Consider the following 15,163-nt stretch of genomic DNA (forward strand, 5'->3'; position numbering starts at 1 on the left):
GTGGAGGCTACAGAACAGGATAGGACACCCCTGTGCAAGTCACCCTTCCTCAAGTGAAATCACCTGAAGATCAGATCACGACCCCCTGGGACCACCAAGTCCAGCAGCCCTGGCTCCTTCTCACACACTCACACACCCGGACACCTACTGTTCCCGCGGCACCCCAGGGAAGCTGACATGCTCAGCTTGGGATCAGGAGGAGGCTCCTTCCTGCTGCTCCGGGACCCAGCAGAGAGGCCCAATCTCGGGGTTCACCCATACACTGTCTTCACTGTCAATGGGACCCCTGTGCAGTATGCACCCTGAGCACCTGTGCACAGTGCCCTGTGGCTGAAGGCACAGTCTTTGGAGTAAACAGGCCTGTGTTGAATCTCAATTCTGATACTTTAAATGTGCATCCTTGGGAAAGCCAATGAGTTTCTCTCCATTTAGAACTTCATTTCTAAAATGAGGGCTGGCAACCACCTACTTCTTTGCATTGCCACGCAGATGAAATAAACTAATGTGCTTAGCAAAGAGCTTGGTGCAGTGCTAATCACCATAGCAAATGTTCAGTACATGGTAGTGGTCTTTCTTGTGCAGGTGAGATGACACCTCCTCCAGGAAGTCCCCCTGACTCCTCAGTGGGTAACAAGCTCCCTGCCATGCTCTCTCAGTGCCTCCCTGCAACATAACACAGGGGCGTCTGGTTTGCAGTCTGTCTGTCTTTGTCTCTGGATCTGCAGCTCTCTATAGGCCTCACACACAGTAGGTGCCCAGTAGGTGACTGAATGACATCCTGGGGGGCAGGAGGAGTCCCCAGAAGGATGGAACAAGGGGTGGGAAGATCTGGTCTCCCAAGAAAGACTGCCAAGGTGGCAGAGAAAGAGGCAGAGGCCGCCTCCATTCCCTAGGTCTTCCCAGCAGGACTGTCTTGGGAGGATTCAGAGGGGAACAGACAAAGTTTCTCCTCTCACTGCCCCACTGCTAATAGGGGTCGGGGGTCAGGGCCTCACCCTCCTGTAGTCTTCTTGTCTGAAAAACTAAGAGGAAGACAATAGACTGGCTACTCCTAGGTGCTCAGGCAAGAGTGGTTTCAGAGTGAGGGCCCTACGGTACCACCCTCTTTCTGTGTCATCAGGTGTAGATATGATCTTCTGGGACATAGCAGTGGCAGGATCTGTAGATCAAAGCAGGCTGGAGCAGAGCATGGAGGCCCAGACCTGTAATCCCAGTAACTCGGGAGGCTGAGGCAGGAGGATCTCAAGTTCCAGGCCAGCCTCAACAACTTAGCAAGACCCTGTCTCAAAATGAAAACTAAAAAGGGCTGGGGATGTGGCTCAGGGGTAAAGTGCCCCTAGGCACTTTAATTCAATTCCAATGCAAAGGAACAAAACAAAACAAGATAAACCATGTCTGGAGTGGTATGCGAGAGAGGAGAAACCTCCTGAATTGGGCCAGGAGGACATTATTATACTGTATGTTTGGGGAAAATTCAAGAATGGAAGAAAGATGTTGGGGAGTTTTACCCTCCATTATGATGAGATCCTTTTCTATATTCCATAAGGGATGCATGCAGCTAGGATTGGAATATTTTTCCAAATACTGTTGGGCTGTTAGACTATGACTATTTTTTTTTTTTTTTTTTTGTACTGGGGATTGAACCCAGGGGCACTTAACCACTGAGCCACATCTCCAGCCCTTTTTTATATTTTATGTAGAGATTAGAGATAGGGTCTTGCTGAGTTGCTTAGGGCCTAGCTAAATTGTTGAGGCTGGCTTTGAACTCCCAATCTTCCTGCCTCAGCCTTCCAAGCTGCTGGTATTATAGGCATGTGCTACCACACCTGGCAGACCATGACTTGAAGCAGAGACCGAGCCACATGTGACGCTGGGATTTATTAGAGTAGTGCATTTTCTTTAACTCTCACAACAAACCTGTGAATTAGGCACAAGGAAAGTTAAGGCCCAGAGAGGTTCAGTAACTTTTCCAAGATCCACCAACTGAAAGCAAAGTTGGGACTCCCACACAGGTGTGATTTCCCAAAATGAGCTTTTCAAACTCCACTGCTCATATTGGCCAGCTCCCCTCCTCCAGCTCTGACTTGCCACAACCAGACAGATATTGCATCATCTCCTTCCAGAGCTTACTTACTTTCGCAGAGCCATTCCTTATGCCTTTGAGTGCTCTCCGAGCTAAACTGTCTGCAATAAGCTTTTGGCACCCAGCCCAGCCCAGGCAAATCTGAGGGGCACCGACTCAGTCGATAGGTGGCCATCAGCTAACAGGAGCGTCAAGCCAGCAGCCTGCGGGTGATGCACTGGAGGGGCAGACTCAGCAACGTCACTGGAACCAATGCAGAAGCCGGAGCAGAGAGGCCAGAGCCCCACTCTGCGGGGGAGAGCAAGACTTCCTAAAGCAGAGCATGAGCCTGGCACCGTGCTCCTTTACACAGTGGACGCATTCCCTAATGAGGCGGTGCAGGGGACTCTCACACGGGAACCACATTCTTGCTCAGGGGAGCAGCATCCCTAAGAGTTCTGCAGCACTGTCTGCTTGGCTATAACTGGCAGCCTGAAGGGAAGGACCCCCTTTCCACCTGGTGGCTCTGAATTTCCTGTTTATTACGGCAGGTAATACATTTTGTTTGGAAGATGAGTTCTACTGCTGAAAAGAAAAGAAAAGTTAGAAAACCGTTTTTTGTTTTTTGTTTTTTCATAAAGAAACGAAGCAAATTTAAAAATGTAATTATTAACTTCAGGGGGAAAATGTTGTCTACAAAAGCTAATGTAATCATAGAGCATAATGATTCGTGTACAATATTTACATAGTTGAAATAATGTAAATTCTGAATATTTATTTAAACAAGAATTGTGCTCTACTGTGCTGGGAACACAGCAGCAGGAGGGTGAGCCTGTGTACGGTGGAGGGTGGCCGAGCAGGAGAAGACCAGGTCTCATTTCCCATAATAGGAAGTCAATAAGCAATGCTTAAGTTAAAAAAAAAAATCTACACACAGGGGTAAAGGTAAAGGCACCTAATCAAGAAATAGGGGAGCTGGGCGTGGTGGCGCATGCCTATAATCCTAGCGGCTCTGGAGGCTGAGGCAGGAGGATCAGGAGTTCAAACCCAGCCTCAGTAATTTAGGAAGGCCCTAAGCAACTCAGCAAGACCCTGTCTCTCATTTCTAAATAAAATATAAAAAAGCCTGGAGATGTGGCTCAGTGGTTAAGTGCCCCTGAATTCAATCCCCGGTACCAAGAAAAAGAAAGAAATAGGGGAGTAATAAAAAAGGAATAGTTAAGGCAAATGAAAGCCACTATCTTTAAGAAATAGGGATTGTGGGTTCAGCACAGTGAACAGAAGATGAGGCTCCAGGCAGGGGTGACAGAGATGTTTAACAACTCCGTCTCCAGGGGAAAGACCTGAATTTGTAGGGGTCGCCATTTTCATTAGCGTAAATATTCCCACCCTCACTAATCTCAGGCTAAAGAACTGACGTCAGGAAATACAGAATTAGAAGAGACTCTTAGCAGCAAGCACACCATTATGTAATATTTCCACTCTACAGACATCATTGACATAAATAACTGCAAGGACACAGACTGTATCAAAACAATTAGGAAGTGATGAATTTTTAATATTTAGTACCTCTGTTTTTACTCTATTTAAGTTAATGCAATTGAATTTTTAATAAAAGAGGTGTTTAACAACTGGCTCTCAAAATTCCTAAAAATTTAACAGTAGGCTCTCACAAGCCAGTACAAGCCAACTCTAGCACCTCACCTGCAGAACCGCAGGCCTTGGAATGCCAGCAGATGTCCTGAACGCTGCATGTTTGAAACTTTGATTGACGTAAAACTTAAAAAGCAATCAAGTAAAACACCTGGGCCAGATGTTCCAAAGGAAGCTCATTCTTAATTATTAAAAAAAACGTGGACAATGCTCTCCCTGGACTCCACAAATCTCTCTGTTGTATGATTCCTACTCTGTACAGGGGCTGTGAAGAAAGGCCATCCCCAGTCTGGCTCTTGCTCGCTGTCCAACCCTGCCTCCTCACACTCACTACTACACGAATCGATATCTTCAATACACAGTCAAATTTATTTTGATTTATATGATCAAATGTCATCCTCATGACAATCCCATTTTACAGCAGAGAAAGAGGCTCAGGAGCTTCTGAGTGCAGTCTTGTTTTCCACTGTGACAGAACATTAGAAGGGCTGTCCAGATGGTCAGCTCATGAACCACCCCAGGGGCAGGTCCGCCAGGGTCAGGGCCTAACCTGCCCTCTGATCTCCAGCCTTGGCTACTCTGGCTCTGCAGGGCTGGGCAAAGACTTAGCTATGTGGGCGGGGTGGGGAGGCCAGTTCTTTGGCCTGGGGATCTCAGGGAGCCCTTCACACTGCTGAAGTGAGCCTGGAGGGCTGGAAACACAAGGCCAGTCCTCCTTCCACGTCAAATGTTGGCTGGTAGCTGCCGCCACTTTTCCAGAGGTCTGCTTGACAAGCTCTCTCCAAAACTTTCACAAGGTCATCACTGCTTGGGGAATTTACCCCAGTGCTAGGAGCCACAAGCAAATATACGATGTATGGCACCTTTGGTTGTAAAGTGACGCCAGCTAGCCACTGAGATGATTATGTTAAGATTTACATTCATATGGAAATTGGACTCCCGCTGTTCACCTTGGCCTGCTACCGGACTCATGTTACGGACTCATGTTACCAGACTCTTGGAGAGTTCCCATTGGTTGGGGAAGGATAGTAGGAGGAAATTCCGGGGGAGGTCCGGGGGACCCCGGGTTCCGGGAGACGCGCGGTTCCGGTGGACGCCCGCGTGGGAGGACCGGGTTTGGCTTGCCCGCGGCGGTTTTTTCGAAATAAAGTTTTGTTCCTGCTTGAGTGGCTCGTGATTCTGTGCCCAGCCAAGACTGCGGCACCCCAGGGCAATCAACAGAGAAGCGCACTAAGACTCTCACTGCTATGTAACAGGGAACAATGCAATAAATGCCTAACTAAAGGCACCACCCGAAGGAATTGCAGCATGCCAATATAGCAGAATACTAAGAGGTCACCTAAAACCATGTTCAAAGCACGTTTAGTGGCATGGGAATTGCTAAAGACCCAACATCTAACATTTAGTAAAACAGAAACAAATCATATATACACACACACACACATGTATATGTGCATATGCATATATATTATATATATATATATGATTCCTATATATGAGATACATATTATTAAAAATACACCATCTGCAAGAAAATACATCAAAATGTTAATAGTGGTAACCTTGGCTAGTTGAAAATTATTAGTGGCTTCCAATTCTTTTATAATGAATATTTGCCCTTTTATTTCCCCATTGATGCTGGAGATGAAATTCAGGCCTTGAAATGATAGGCAAGCTCTCTACCATTGAGACACAGCCCCAGCATCAATATTTAACATTTTTATTTTAAAAAAGAAACCCAATCACCTTGATTGGTTTCAGGCAAACAGGTCTTAAAGAAATGAGATGCAGACGGCTGTTTCCCAGGGTCCCTGTCCTACGAGTTTTGATGGAGCATAGGTGTACTGGTTTGTACAGGCTTCTCTACTCCCTTGTTGCCCCCTGCATGGTCTGGAGGGAAAAAACTCCTTGAAACTGAATACAATTAAATAATTAATTGCAAGTGGGATTCAGAGTGTCTATGGATGTGCACGGCACTGCGGGCCTGGCCTCCCCCAGGAAGGCTGGCGGTGCAGTGATGCCCTGATGCCCTGGGAGCAGCTCGCCCGGCAGACTGCCCGGGGAGCAGCATGGGCTCTGGGCCCCTGCCCAGGCTTTATCTGAACTCAGTGAACTGACCAACGATGAGACGCTTCCAAAACAACCCGCACTGCAGCTTCAGCTTCCTGGAACCTCCCATGGCTGCAGAGTTGAATTTTGTACACAGAAGCAAAATGTTTTCTTACCTGCAGAATCAGCTTAGCATGGCAGAAAACACTGGGCAGGAGGTAGTGTTTCCATGTGTGGTTCTGGCACTCACCAGCTAGGTGACCTTCCTGATTCTCTGTGGCTGCCCTTTCTACTCTATGGAGCAGGGCGCCTGAACAAACACAGAGCACCTTGCTTTGAGTATAAAACCAGGACAGAATGCAGGGTCTGCCTCGAATTCACTGTCAATGATCAAAGACCTGAGTGCTTACCAGGTACCAAGCCTGCGCTGAGCAATTCATAGATATCATTTCATTTACTCTTTGTTAACAACCCTTTAAAGTTTTATTAAGTCTTTATAGCCCTCCTGTATCAACCCATTTTTTGGATGAGAAAACTGAGCTCTGGGAAGAGCCTTGTAGGAGGTGATGCCGGTGAGAATTGAACAGCTGCCACCTCAACTTGACCTCTAAGTCTCCCTGCTATGCTGGTGCCTGTTTCAGGATCAAGGGAGACAGCAGGTAACTCAGGGGAAGAGTCAGAAATCAGAAGTAGAACCTCAACATTTCCAGTGTGTTCTCCACAGGGGCTGGTGGCAACTCAGTTGTAAAGTTCCTTAAATTCTTCTTGGAGACCCTCCCTCCCTCTCTCCTCTTTCTCCTGGTCTCTCTGCTCTAACCTTAGGTTTCTCAAACCTTTCCAGAATTTAGTGGGAAGTTTGAAAACCCCAGTACCCAGATTGCATCCCATATCAATTAGATCACCATTTTGAGAGGCAGGAGTTAGACACCAGCAGGTTTTAAAGATTCCCCACGTGATTCCAGCGGCTAGCAGTGTTTAAAAAGCACTCTCCTAGAGATTCCATATTCTTCCAAGGGCTAGGTCCCCAGCTCAGGGAAATCTACATGTGGGGACAGGACCAGCAGCAAATCAGTCTTACCCGATGGGGGAAGGTGAGCAGCTAACAAGCATAATCACACATTATCACGCATAACATTTAATACGGTCTTATTTTAGAAACCTCAGATAAAGCAAACAGGAAGGTAAAAGTCATATGAAGTGATGGTGTTTGAAGCAGAACTCAGGGCAGAGGAGAATGCTGGACCCAGGAGATGGGGGGTCAAATGGTGGGACCCCAGGCCCCAGTGGGAGATGTCTAAGGATGGGCCACCCGTCTGTCATCACATCCCCCCTGAGTGCTGCCCCTGCACCTCAGACCATCCCTTCAGGCTGCCTGCAGACTTCTCAGTTCTCTCCACAGCTGGAAGTTCACATTGAAAGACAGTCATACAACGGGTACTACCATCCATCTCTCCAAAGCTCTCAGCACAGGTCAGGCCTCCCATATGTCAGGCACTGGGCCCAAAGGAAGCTGTACCCCAATTTAGATTAATACAGCCCTCGACACTCCAAATATGTAACTTTTCTTAGTATTACCTAGGAAGAGATTTACAAATGAGGAAACTGGTCCCTGGTTGCAGCACCAGCAGTGAAAACCTGAGGGAGTTCTGGGTGTCACCATGGGAAGCATCTCGAACCACTTGAGTCACCACTAAGGTGTCTGTCATCCAGTGCTGGCTGCCCACCCCAGGTGTGCCCTGCTGTGGTTCCTGGAGAAATGCCCTCTTCCACTTCCAGGAGGAGAGGTGCAGGGGCCACCTTAGTCCTTGGTCCTGGACAGTGTCTGTTCACAGACACCAAAAGGGAGAAGAGGCTTCTGAGCCTAGAAATGGAAGATGCTGAGCGATTGCGAGGGAGTTCGCATGTGTCGGAAGAGGCTATCTAGGTCTCTGGGACGGGGGACTCTGGCCACCCTGCAGATGTCAGAGTTCACGCTTGCCTCTGCAATGTCCTAATTACTGGTCCTGCTAAAACAGAGATGATAAGAAGTCTCCAAACTGTCTGAACCTGACAAATCCACAGGAGGGTTCTTGATGGGTGTGTAGGGAGAGCTACAGTCCCTCCTGGCTGCTCACAGCCAACTGAGCAAGAAAGATGAAGAGTGAGACAAGCCAGCCCGGGGGGTGGGGCTGGGTTCTGATGGAGGCAATGCTGAGGGCTGTTCGAGGACAGAGGGGCAGGCGTGGGGACAGGGAGGCCAGGAGGGCCTTTGCAGAGGAGGAGGAGGCCTACAGACAGGGAACAGGGGAGGCATAGCGGGTGCCTGGGGTGCTGAAGTACCCACACCTACGAAGGCCCAGGTCTTGAATAGGTAGAGATGGACAAGACCACAGCGGAAGGCCCAGAGCAGACTGCTGAGGAAGCTGCAGGCCAAGTGTAGGAATCGGGACTTGACCCCATGGGCAATGGGAGCCATGGGGGGTTTAACACAGGAGAACGCACTGGACCCAGAAGTGTGCCGGGTAGTTGCTGCCCAGCAAGGACTGCGATGCGTGGTGAGCCTAGAGACGGCAGGGAGGGCAGGAGTCAGCCCAGGGAACATGTCCTTGAGGGAGGGAGGCGTGCTGGGCAAGGCTTCCCCGGGCAAAGCCTTTGTGTCCCGTGCTATGGATGATGGCTCCCTCACCCACCCATTTAGCCAAATCTCTCCTGCGCTCTTTCTTCAGGAGCCACAGATCAGTAGTACGGTTCTCCAATAAACCCCAGGCAGCTTTTGCAGACATCTTCTTTGGTCCCATTTATACAGGTGGAAACAGGCTCAGAGAAGTTGAGGTTTTGTTTGGAATCACAAGGCTGGGAAGCTCTCCAAGACCTCAGCTCCAGAACCCATCCTCTCTCCACCACCCCTGGCAGGGCTTGAGGACAATGTTTCCATTGCTCCATCTCTTCTTCCACTGACCTGCCCAGATGGAGGCCCTGATCAGCCATGCTCCAACAGGACAGGTGGGGCGGTGAGGTTAAATACCTCTTCCCTATTTTACAGATAAGAAACCCAGAGACTGAGAGCCAGCAGCTACCTTGTCCAAGGTCATGTGATAACACAGGTTGTGGCATGGTGATCAGGTCCTGCCTGGGGCCTTAAAGCCACTCTGCATCCCTGGGAGATGAAACAAGTTCTACAAAAAGGGGTGTGAGGCCATGTCTTGAGACACTGAACTGCACTCCAGGCCTTTGGTGTAATAATGCAGGGGGACCACAGAGGAAAGCAAGACTCCTGATGTCCCAGCCCTGCCATTACGTCCCAGAGGCCCACGGTGGAGCAGGAGGGTGCACAGAACTCTGTAAAAGTGTTTAAGAAGTGACTGCAAAGAACTGACAGGCTCTATGCCAATTGTGGGGGTGAAAGCCCTCGAGTTGTTTGTTTTACCTCAAACAGGAAAGGACATTTCTGGCTCAGGCAGAAAAATCACACGAAAAAAGTGCTGGCATCATCTGCAGTCTGTCATCACAAGCGGACTCCAAGCAGGCAGGGCATGCTGGGAACTTGTGGTCTGGACCGATAGGGAGTGAACTTAGGGTCTTTAGGGTCTTCTCATTTCTTGGACCCAAGCTGCCTTCCTCCTCAGGCTCCTCAGTGCAGCCCAGGGCAAGCCTCCCCATGTGGGAACCGCCTGGAGGGATGTATGTGGACAAGGAGGAACCTGTGCAGGTGAAACCTTGTCAAGGTCAGGAGCCAGCCCCCAAGTCTCTGTTTCCCGCCCAGAAGCCTGGCCGTCTGCTGTACAGGGGCCATCCCAAGACAGGATCCCTCAGACCGTTCCAGGTTGCCAAAAGTATAAAAATCTCTTCTCCCATTACTCCTCTGGCCCAGGGAAGGAGGAGAAGAGGGTTCCTCTGTCTGAAGCCCTTCCTGAGACACCCCAACTCTACACACATCTCCTGCAGGACGGGAGGAAACTCATTTAGGATTATCTTTGCTGGCCCACCTGGGATTTGCAGAGCAGTAGCAATCCATGTTCAGTGGAAAGAGATGCTCACTGGCTGTACCTCCCTGGACAAGTCTGCCTCTCCGGGTCTCAGTTTGAAAGTGGAGCCAGCATTGAGGGAAAGAGGTAACACACACCTGGTATACTGGTTGCCCCTGGGGGCTTCTGTGTCTCTAGCAGGCATTGATAATCGCTCACTGAGCTCTGCCTGAGTCTTGCAACCCGGGGACGCCCGGCCAGTCCATCAGAGTGGGCAAAAGAGATGAAGTCTGACTGTCAGCCTGGCGCCATGTGATCCCTAGGGCTCTGACAGCTGTTAACATCTGAGCCCCTTGCTAAGCCTCTGAGATGCCCGTACCTCTCTGTATTCAGAGAGGATCCCTAGAGGCCTCTGAGAACATAATCCCCACAAATGCCCTTACATCTGCCCCTTCCTCCAGGCCCACAGCCTGGGGAGGGGCTCCAGCTGCTTTCTAATTGGTCTCCATGGAGCCAGTCTCCCCTTAAACCCCAGTGTGAGGCTGACCTTCTATAATTACTATTTCCATTCTGCAGCTTCTCCAGAATCTTCCATGGTAGGGGTAACCACTTGTAGGATTTTTTTCTAACAGGTTGCGCTTCCAAGCCTCCTTCTGAATTTGGAGGACTCTTCACAGTATCCAGGACTGGCGGGACACGGGGCCTTCCACACAGGAGCCGCAGTGGGGCTCCTCCTACCCAGAGTCCTTTGCGGCCTGAGTTGGGCACATGACTGGGTTTGGCCAATCAGACTCTCCCAACCCTGGGCAGCCCAGTGCCGGTGCTGACTCAGGCTGGTTCCCCACCACTCCCCGGGGCCTTGGCCCCTTAAATCTGTGAATGCACCAAATCCTTTCCTACAGAGGGGGCTCAGGGCTCTGTCATTAGCCGTCAGGACTCCTGAGGGAGCTCCCTCTTCTCTGCCTCAGCCGACCCAGCTGATTCGCTTGGCCCTTGAGGGACCACACACCTCATTTCCACCCCCACAGCCCCCTAACCTTGCCATTCAGTTTGCGCCACCCTATAGGGGTCACATTTAAAGAGACAGTTTTCAATGTTATGTTTCAGGGCCTAATAAAATATTGAAATTTCCACAAGTCCCAAGATTTTGAAGACCACACCTTTGCTCGGACTGCTTCTCAAATGTGGAAGAAACACAGACCTTTGCCAGATCCTGGGCCTCAAAACTCTCAGTTTGGAAAAATACGGTCCCCAAATTAGGGTCCTCACTGGACCAAAATGATCTCACCCTACCACTACCACCATGCCACCCATCCTGCTCCTGCAGGCTTCTGCAAACTTAGCTGTCCTTCAAGGTCACTGCAGCTCCTGCTTATGCTGGGCCACCTCTGGCTCCTCCATGTCTCCTGATCCCTCTTCTCCCTCAACATTGACCAGCCTTTCTCCCTGTAGCTTGCTGTGTCTTATTGAGGGGCCTTCCATGTGTCAGACTTGAAACCAAGTGGTGCTTTAGTCATTCTTCACAATAATCCCGAAGCACACATTGTTGTGCCCATTTTATGGATGGGAAGGCTGAAGCTTAGTGAGATTAATTAACACCGTAGCAAAGCCAGGACTCATGTCTCTTCCCAACTGGAATATAAGCAATATACAATGGATAGTACTTTGTCTTGTCCTCTGCTGTAACCCTCCGCATCTGGAATTGTGCTTGACACATGGTAATATCTCAGTAGAATTTTGTTGCATTAACCACATCACAAACTGTGAACCTAATTAGGATCCTCTATACAGTTGTATAAACTGTGCACTGTACAACGTGGAGGGTACCATTCACCTGGTGAGCAGCCTTCTGTGATTCTCAGGGCCTAACTGTGCTGCCGCTCTGATTCTTCATTCAGCACGGTCTTGTCTTGTTTGCTTTATTTCACTGGTGTTGGTTGCTTTCCCCGAGAGATTTATCAGCACTTTCATCTTAAATGAGATAGTCATGGAAGGCTTCCAGCAGAGTAGGGGACACAGATGAAAGCTGAGAGGGCTAAGACATGCTTCTTTTGCCCTCTGGTCCCAGACACAATGTCAGTCTATCTTCAGGATCAGATGATTCCCACATCTGCCAGATGCACAGGTGTTGTTTGGGCGACTGTGGGAGAGGGTCCCAGGGCACCATGTGTACCCTTCGGGCTGGACCACCACTCCGTCTTGCCTCTTTGGGACATCACCAGGAACACGCCCATCCACGGGGTGTGTGGACTTGCAGAGGCCCTGGGCCCACACCATGGAGACTCAGCCCTGGGCCATTGCTGCTCCTGCAGAAGCCATGGGAGCTGTGATCACAACATTCGGGGACATCTAAGAGGCCAGAGAAGGGGCTGTCCACCATGGAGGTGAAGGCCTTGACAATCTCCTTCACGCTGCAGGTGAACAGCCCACGACTGGGCCGGCCTCCCACCCATCTCTCTGCTGAAGCTGCTTGCCGCAGTCTTGGCTGGGCACAGAATCACGAGCCACCACACAGCTTTGTAGATTCAAACAGCAATTCTTTATTCCCGAACTCACACCGGCCTCCACACACGTTCTGGGGCAATCCCAGTTCTGCTGCCACCCAATTCACCTACTCCACGAGGCTTATTTCCCAAAATGCTCTCTGAATCTCACGAGAGTTCAACAGGAGCTTAGGCAGCCGGAACGCCCTAATTCCAGCAGCAATAATCCTCAACATCGAACTTCCCTAAAATCCAAGGTCTTAAACTGGGAACGCCCTAAACCCAAGGATTGGGATACTTCCTCAAACTGCAGGATACACCCTAATCCTGGATCCACCCTCGTCCTTGGGCAGGGTCACCTAACATGCAATGTCAACAGCGAAATTAACATGGGGTACGCTGGCAAGGAAATTTCCTACTTGGTAATGGCCCTCAGCAGCTGCTGAGTCTGACTTGCGCTTCAGGGTAGGGGGGTAGGAGAAGGAACGCCATGTGCTTCTAAAACTCCCAGTCTAGCTCTGGCTTTGCTCATGCTGATGAGTAACTGTGCCAGCTCCCTCCTCTACGGGCTTCAGTTTCCTCATGTGCCAACAAATATAAGGTCACTGGGCACAGGGCCTGGCACGGAATACGCACTCAACGGGCATTAGCCATTACTGTGTCATCATCCCGGAAATGCAGGTTAGCTGCCCCTGCACTGCGTCTGCACCCGTCCCAGCTCTCAGCCCGCTCTGCGCAGTGCCTGCTGTCTCTCTCACTGGCAGTGACACTCCAAGGCGGGGGCATGTATCCAACCCAACTTAGGATTTCAGACTTAGCTCAGCCACTGGAACATGGACCCAGAAAGTACCAGATCGGCACCAGCAGGGTTCCAGCACCAGACGCCCTGCTTCTGACTGAGCCATACCCAGGTGCTCATCCATGCTCATTCAGCACAGACAGGGACCCGCCCTCCCACCAGTCCCTGACCAGTAAGGTGGGACGCTTCCCTTAAACATCAGCTCTGCGACACTGTGTCTGCTTGGCCACTGCCGAATGCCCAACCCTGAGTGCAGGGCCAGGCTCATGACCGACTGGGTCAGTACTTCTGGGATGAATGCATGAGCGAGGGGCAGGGCCGTTTTCAGGAGGCCTTCACTCTCCTCCCAGCCCAGCACGCGGCCAGCACAGGCACTGTCCTGTTGTCAAGCAGAGCTGGGCGGCAGGAGGGGGCAGGGAGGTGAACCCAGCCCCTGGTAGGGCTGCCACCTGGCCTCTAGCCAGATCCATTATCTTTCCAGTGACCTGTGGCTACATTTTCTACTCTAATTGTCAAACGATAAATGGAACGTGTGGCCTGCCTGCAGTCACGAAGGCTGGGAGCTGGGCACACAGTGCCTGTGTGTCTGGGAGGCCCTCGGGGACATGGTGTGGGCAGCTCCTCTGAGTTGGGCCCTGGCTGCCCCACCTGCCAGTCCCAAGGACAGCCAGCTGCTGTCTTTCTTCATTATTGTCCAAAGGCCCTGCAGCTATCTCCCGGGGGCTCCCACTGGTGCAGAAATTGAGGGATTCTTCATCCTCCAGAGCACCCCCTCCGCACTGCGGGGCCCTAGAAAGTCCCGCCAATGGCTCCCTGGGCAGCACCTGGCCCAAGGTCTTCCCAGAGGGGTGGGGAGGCCGTGTAAAGGGAGCACTCACAGTGGGCGGAGAAGGCAGGGCTGCCTCCTGGGCTGAGGCTGGACTGCACTGGCCCCGAGGCAGGATTTTCAGAGGCCTGACTGTTTGGTAAGAACAGGAAATGCTCAGCCCCACCCAGTCGCTCTTCTCCCACAGCTGCAGACAACCTGGGGCCTGTGGGGCCAAGGGGATCTGAATCCTCTCTGGATATGCCACTGGAGGGGACCTGGCTGCAGGATTCACAGAAAACGGGGCTGGACTGCGGGAGAGGGGCCCCTCAGGCCCAGCAGAGCTCCTCATCAGCAGAGGGGCAGAGGCTGGCCCAGGGTAGTCAATCCCCCAACATGGCCACCGGTGCCCACAGCAAGCACTGCTATCTCCTTTCTGCCCAGGGAGACTTTGAAGATCAATTTCAAGTTAGCACTGCCTCAGCAAGCAAAGCCAGACAGCCCTGGGGTGGAGCCTGGCATCTCCCCCAGAGGGCCTCCCTGGCCTGAGGAGACGTTTCCTGAGGCCGTGGGGACTTGGCTCCTCAGCCCCATCCACTGTTGCCTGGCCTTGAGCCAGCGCCCCCTCTGAGCCTCACTGGTGCCATCTGTACAGTGGGGCTTTGTGCCCGGTGACCTCTGTGGTTTGTCATCTTCTGACCTGTGTTCTCCTCGCTGGGCTCTGTGGGGAGGGGCGGCAGCACAGCCTCGAGGTACAGATTGAGGGGTTCTGTTGGGAGTGAGGACCCTGAAGCCCGGCTGTGTGAGAGCAGAGGTGGGGTGCCAGCAGATGGCCTGGGAGTCGGAGGGAGTCTGCGGGGCTGCCGTCCTGGAGGCTCTGTTCAAAACAGATCCCTGTCTCCTCTAAGCCTCTGACTCAGGGCCCGGGGGAGAAGCGTGTTCAGCACATCCTTAGGTAGTGCCCGTGCACTGCGGCAGCAGAGGTGGCAGGGAGGGCCTGAGCACCCACTGGATGTCTCAGGGACCTGGACTCAAGTTGGCCTCTGAGGCTTGCTAGGAACACCAGCCCCATGTCACAGGAACAGGGGCACTGAGGAGGAGTCCAGCCCCGGGTGGGCTTCTCCATATGGTTATCCTTGCTAACAAAGGAGACCCTATACCCCCAGCCCCCCAGTCCTAACAGCTGAGGGAAATGACCTTCAGCTAGTTGGGCCTAGGAAATCCAAGGCCACGGTGAGCCTGATAGAGGAGGAAGAAGAGGAGAGGAGGAAGAGGAAGAGGTCCTGCTTGAATTCACAGTTCCCTGGAGTTTCAGTTCACAAATGGCCCCCAAACTAGGCCCTGCCAGATGCCCAGGCTAGCAGCTGT

The 15,163-nt window shown here is 51.5% G+C and overlaps 1 protein-coding gene across 2 annotated transcripts in view; it reads right to left on the reverse strand.

Moving 5' to 3' along the window:
* Positions 1 to 15,163, reverse strand: part of CORO2B (coronin 2B) — a 137,977-nt gene that overhangs the window by 30,174 nt on the left and 92,640 nt on the right. The window lies entirely within an intron of this gene.

This window comes from Spermophilus citellus, assembly GCF_964194105.1.
Source record: "Spermophilus citellus genome assembly, chromosome: 4".
NCBI lineage: Eukaryota > Metazoa > Chordata > Mammalia > Rodentia > Sciuridae > Spermophilus > Spermophilus citellus.